The sequence below is a fragment of the Branchiostoma floridae genome, chromosome 10 (genome assembly GCF_000003815.2).
Source record: "Branchiostoma floridae strain S238N-H82 chromosome 10, Bfl_VNyyK, whole genome shotgun sequence".
Classification (NCBI taxonomy): domain Eukaryota; kingdom Metazoa; phylum Chordata; class Leptocardii; order Amphioxiformes; family Branchiostomatidae; genus Branchiostoma; species Branchiostoma floridae.
The window spans coordinates 7999349-8005793 of NC_049988.1; positions in this window are offsets into that span (position 1 = coordinate 7999349).

Below are 6445 nucleotides of genomic sequence, written 5' to 3' on the forward strand. Positions count from 1 at the left end.
ACATAGTCAGGCCACTACCAAGATCTATCTGACTTAGAACATGGCCATCTTTCCGAAGCAAAATACACTTTTTTAGTCATTAGAAACATGCAGTTTGTTTTCCTAGCAAGCGAACAGACAGGCTATATTCCTCTCCTATTTGCCATTCATGACCCTGGTGATGGCGCCTCACACCTTTCCTCATGAGGCTTGTTTGAAATTCATGTCTGGTTTTACAACACTTTTTTGCACCACAATGCCATTGTTCTTTGGGTGTATGTCAGATTTATCCCAGTTCCCGACCTGACCTCAAAGCAGTAGGACGTGGCATGTCTTGAAGGCCCATTTCTCGAGTATGTTCAGCCGTTTTTACAGTATGTTCAGGCGAGTTCCGATCACAGCCCGACACGTCTGAGTTCCAGCTCGAGCTGGTGGTGTAAAACGTTTTGCTGCAGCATGGTGGCATCTCTGCTGAACTATTCTGGAGTTTTGATCCTGACCAGTTCCTGCCAAACAGACCGGCCAATGTCGCTGCCCCCTCCCCCATTTCATTCGCCCTGCTGGAGCAGCCGTTCTGACGAGCTGTCCTGTTCCCAGTTCGACCCGTTCCTGGTAGACCACATCATGCATTATCTTCCAGCATTTTTAGTTTGTTTCTCGTTTATGGAAGTATCGATCGTATGCCACATGTTTGCTTCGTTTTGATCAATTTAACTCGCATGTTTCTATGTAGCATAACTCTACTTTTTAAAAGTTTTTCTTTACTATCTTTGAACCTGTTCCCTAGCTTGATGTAATCAAGGAGGTTATATTTTTCATGTCTTTGACGTAACGCTGTTTGTACATTTTCTTGTTACAAGAAACTCTTTATTATTGTCTTGTTCGTTTTCTGACTTTCTTTCACAGTGGTCATTAGAATTCCCTTTCTTTATGATATGAATAAAGATGTTCAGTAACATAGGTTGATTTGCTGTTTCCCTTTTTGTTAATTCTTTAATTGCTTTTATTTGCATGAGAAAGGTGGGCGTCTCCAACTTAGTCAATTTATTCGTTACTTAGTACACCCCTACCCTTAGGGACACCATTCAGTTGAATGGTGGGCGTCTCCAACTTAGTCAATTTATTCGTTACATAGTACACCCCTACCCCTAGGGACACCATACTATGTGGATTTAGTCACAAGAAATACTCGCTCCTGATTGGCTGAGGAAAGATGGCCATGTTCTAAGTGGATTTGGTACTGCTCCGCCCACCCGAGGAGTTTGTTGGGGTCCCCGAGGGCGTGTAAACACAGGCTATCGGCCTTCGGGCAGTAAATTTGAATTTGAATTAAATCTAAATTTGAATTAAATTTAAATTTGAATTAAATTTAAATTTGAGTTTCCGTGCCGTCAGCTTGGAATTCTCATTCACCGGAAAGGGAATTAACTCATGTCTTCCTCTTCACAAAACATAAACAAGATCGATCTTTCCACCACTCCAAAAGCACGACCACGGCATGTCTATAACACAAGATATCCAAGTTCCGCTATCTAAGTACCAAGTGATAACTATGTCAGCAATCAAGTAAGAAGCTACGGATGGATTGGGATGATATTCGGTATGTAGATCGGTCTTGGGAAAGCAAAGGTCATGATTGATTATTGGAGACCTCCTTGCGGCTTTCCTTGGTACTGCGGCATAATTTCCGTTTTTTGCGCCTTTTGTCCTGAACATGCTACAGCCTTCTAAGATTTGTAGAACCTCTATTTTCCCACACTCACTACGAATTACGTAAAATAAAATAGCTTCCCTGCGAATAACGGGAAATCAAAAAGGCCTGCCTACGCCTTACGAAAAAGAGCATGCAGATTTGTAGAACCTCTAATCTGAGGCCTAGTGCATATAGTGACGCAGTTCTAAGTTTGCAGTAATTTTGAGGCGGCATAGAACAGAGGGAAGCAAGTTGATGTTTTACATTAGTTGCGTTTTTTAAACATGTTGTATCAAGCTCTAAGCTTTAGAGCCAGACTTCATCTTTCCTAAAACACACAACCCGGTCCCAGGTGGCAATTCATTACGGCGTTTGAAGTAAATTCTACAGTTAAACCTTCGGTTTTGGCAGGACTTTTACTGTTATCTTATTTCTAAGTTAAGTTACTGAGTATATATATGTGACTGTGTAGTTCACAAGTATTGTATGGTGTCTGTTTCTATATGTGTCCAGGGAGTCCTGAAAAACAGGCTGAAGCCTGAGCGATGTACTCTGGTAAAACAAATAAAACGACACGAAACGAACGGTCTTGTATGTGCATGGCGGAAGCCTCGGGCGGCATACCTCTGTACTTTAAAGTCAAAGTGCCCATATATGACACCAAAACACAACATTTTATGATTATGTTCGTACCATAACGTCTCGTTCTGTCTTCCTAGGATCTCTGTCGTTGTTACTTCCATGAAAAATGGAGGTGTCTTTTATTTAGCATTTTGTTTCTCTGTGTGTATGTATGTATGTTTGTGTGCGTGCGTGTGTTTGTGTTCTTGCTTGCGTGTATGTGTGCGTGCGCGCGCGCGCGTGCTTATGTGTGCATGTATGCGTGTGTGTGTATTATGTATGTGTGTGTGCGTGCGCGCGCGTGTGTATGTGTGTGTGTGTGTGTGTGTGAATGTTTCCGACATGCCTTAGGCAGTATACATGTAACTGTAGACGCTGTTAATGATCTGTGGTGATATTTAACATTTGGCTTGAAAGGATAAAAGTTGACATTGATTTTTGCTATCGGCACTAAAGCGAGACTTTTACAGCTTCTGTTCTAGATATTCTGTATACTTGATTCTAGGGTGACAAGCTAATTCCCATTATCAATGAGATCTAAAATTCGGTATTTTCATGATAGAAAAATCGTTTAGGTGCATTTGCATGGTACGTGGCCGTTAGATATTCATTTCTTGACATTTCAGTAGCTTGGACGGAAATGATAAGGTTAGGAGGGTGGGTTCGAAAACATGAGTTAATTTTCCTCTCTAATAGAAGGGCACCAGGTACAACGGCGGATTTTTCTATATCGCTGGGCTCTAATAGCTAATTACGTGGATAACAAACATTTAATCCGTATTCTTCTTCTCTTTACGGTCACGTCCCGAGTTGTTTTGATTATATTCTTCCAACAATTATGTAAGAATCACCGCAACGACTAAAAGGTTTGAATCTTGAAACTGTACTTATACGAAGGACAAAATGCTTGTGCGAGGACTTATTTTGCGTTTGTACAATTCTGTTTCAGAAGACGGAATAACAAACTGAAGCTAATTGTATCAAATTGTTTAGTCAAGACGGGAAGAGGGCATCTAGGTTGTCATGAGAGCCTGCTTGGCATAGAAATTGGCTTCCACGTGCGTCACTGCGCGCCTCTCCAGAAAAATGTAGAAAACGTAGGGTCCATTAGTTGCCCTGGTACGGTGGAAATAGGCAGATCTTAGCCAAAAGTTGACCTGTCTACCTTTCTCAAGCAATGTTGAACTGTAATTTCCAGCACAAAATTGGACGTACCCAGCACTTTCGACTCTCCAGCTCTACTTTTTGACAAGGAATCAACAATCGACAGTTTATGTGCCGTTTACATCAGGGCCTCCCCTAAGCGAAGACGGGGGGCGCCATAGGCTTTTCTGCAACTTATGATCCACTGCTCATCGGTTCACGTGTTATTTATGCATAGCACAGAAGCAGTTGATTGCTCATTCCTTGACAAAGACTAGATTTGGTCAGTCGAAAATTTGGGTACGTCCATTTTGGGGGGTTGGAAATTACATTTTGAGCTTGCTTCAAAATGAGCAGGCCGTTCAAAAGGATGAACTCACAGCATGTCGAACTGAAGATACTTTTTCTTCCTCATTGACGTTCCTTGCACATGTTCGGGGCAGAATCGCTGCTGTACTTCGTTTTTGGTTTGTTCCAGTCGGTATCAATGCATCGTTTCTATTCAGCTACAGCTACTATTGATTAACTTCATTTAGGCAATCAGTTCTAAACAGGTGCTACACTTCAAAATTGCAAAGCTTGATAAGTTTCGAGTAGAAATTAGAATGCATGGCAGAAAACGCCAGAAATGGAAAACCACAGACAGCCAAATTTAAAGCCAAATCTGACTTAACATGAGTATTTGACAGTGAATCTATCTCGTAGATTAGAGAGCGAATGTCGATAGGGATGATACAGTGGAATTCTGATACTGCAAATAATGCGACTAAATACAAGCACTCAAAGTTGGGTTAAGCGAAACATTGTCGAAAATAATGATAGTTGACAACAGGTAGAGCCAGATATTGTACATGGGTCGGTAGCCATGAATGCCTGGATTCCAGGTTACGTGTTTGTATGAACTGGCTGCTGTCGTGAAAGTATGAACGTCATGTCGTCATAACAACCGGTTCTCTACCCGAGGCTAAAACCAAACACTTGTCATCATACAACCCAGCTTGAACGGAAAGCTGTTAGTTCAAAGCTTTGCAAATTGACGCTTTTACGTGGGCAAACCGGTAATAACTGGTGTCAGGGTGTCTCTTGGGCACGCGCCAGCAATCTCATCATTTGCTCTCTTCGCCTATCTCACCAAGTGGAGGCACTCAGTCTCTGGAGGCACTGCGGAGTTTGTTCACGGAGGCACCTTTGTGTTAGTTTAGTCTCCTTTTTCTTGCACTCACTCTGAAGTGAGGCACTGCTGCGTTGGAAATCGCAGCGTTGTCAATTTATAAAAAAATTATCAAAATGCAGCAAAAAGAGATTTGTAGAATACAAAAAGATATTCACTTATGATACCTGGAACATATTATAAACTATATTACTTACTCACATCTTCCCAGGCGGGCCCTAGGGCCTGTCAAGCGGGTTTTCTATGGTATTGTATCAGAACTTCTTTTTTCTTTTTTTTGGTATCAAATGTTCTGGATTTGGTCATATCATTTTTGTGTGGCAGTCAGCAGTATCTAAACGAAGCTCTACAAATAAATGCATTGTTGCTCAATTTCAAACTTCCTTCAAACAACGTTCCAATATTTCGCTATTTATGCCCTGATCTGAAACCCAGGCGCAGGCCAGTAAACCAGTCGACAAGTGTAAACGCACGTCCTGTAGCAAGATTACTTCTTATTTGGCCCCACCCACGTATTTTTTAAGAAACTTGTTGATCGCCATCCCTTTCACGGAAGCTATCACTCATCGTTACGTGTACTCATCGTTAAATGTATTTCACATTCTTGAGAATAAATTCATTTTGCCACCGCAGGTGACCACTTCTACCAGGAAGTAAGCAGTTGTAGCGGAAGCTGTAATGATGTATTTATTTATTAATTACAGCTTTTTAACCGATGATAGGGTGGTGGCTCTGTAGCCTATAGATAAGCTTGAAGCACTTTGGCGCTGGAAGTAATTTGGAATGGATAAAAGGGAATTTTCAACGGCCATATACAGGCTTTCATGCAGCTGTTTAATTCTGGTAGGTACTATAGTAATACACGAATGAGACCTTAAAGTCTTTGATCAAGACACTCTCCATTATAAACCTTGATGGCGAAGGTATGTGTTTCGTGAAACTCTAGTTTTCAATTGTTTTCAATCATATGTCTAGGAGATTTTATACTTTGGAAATATTTTGTATACTATTTTCCCCGGTGTGTAAAACCTTTGAAATATTCACGATGTGGAACAGAATACTCCTAACAGTTTGAAAATAATGGTAACAGCATTTTGCCATTATTTACAATTTTCTACCAATTTTTGACGACGCCTCGGGGAGTCGTCAAATGGTATATATTAGGTTCAGTCTGCAGAAATTCTGGGAATTGCACAGGCATTTTTCCACAGGAATGCTAGTAGTCCACAGTATGCTGGGTATGCAATCCCCCCCCCCCCCCAAAAAAAAATCTGTACCAAATGTATCTCAGGTATGCAATGGTGGAAAGTAGGTCACACTTGCTCCCTGGAGGAATTTGTCCTTTGAAACTAGTCGAAGACAGGGAAACTCTACACAATGGATAACATTGTCTTGGTTGTTATGTTATGAAGGATACATTTTCTTCTCTAGAGCTTGTTCAAGCCATACGCCACAGGCAGACAGGAAATACTTCATACAGAGGTCATGATCTTGAATGATGGCATCCAAATGGTTATCATATTCAGAGCGCTCATATAATTGTTCAAGGCCTATTATACTATCCAAGGACTGGAATATTACGAAGTAGGACAGGCATATGGGTTAGGTGCAAGAAAGTCATTCAAGGATAGAAGTGCTGGAAACAGTTGGTTCTTCCTCATCTTTTATTCTCCACTACACACTGTAGTGCTCAGCTGTAGGTTTAGGTAATACTGACAGACCATTGTGCTGTACCAGGGATAGTACATTTCTGCTGGCTATAGGTTTATGTTACAGGTGGGCTAGTATATTGTGCCAGGGAGAGTGCGACAGGCAAGTTCCAGTCTATTTCTGATTTG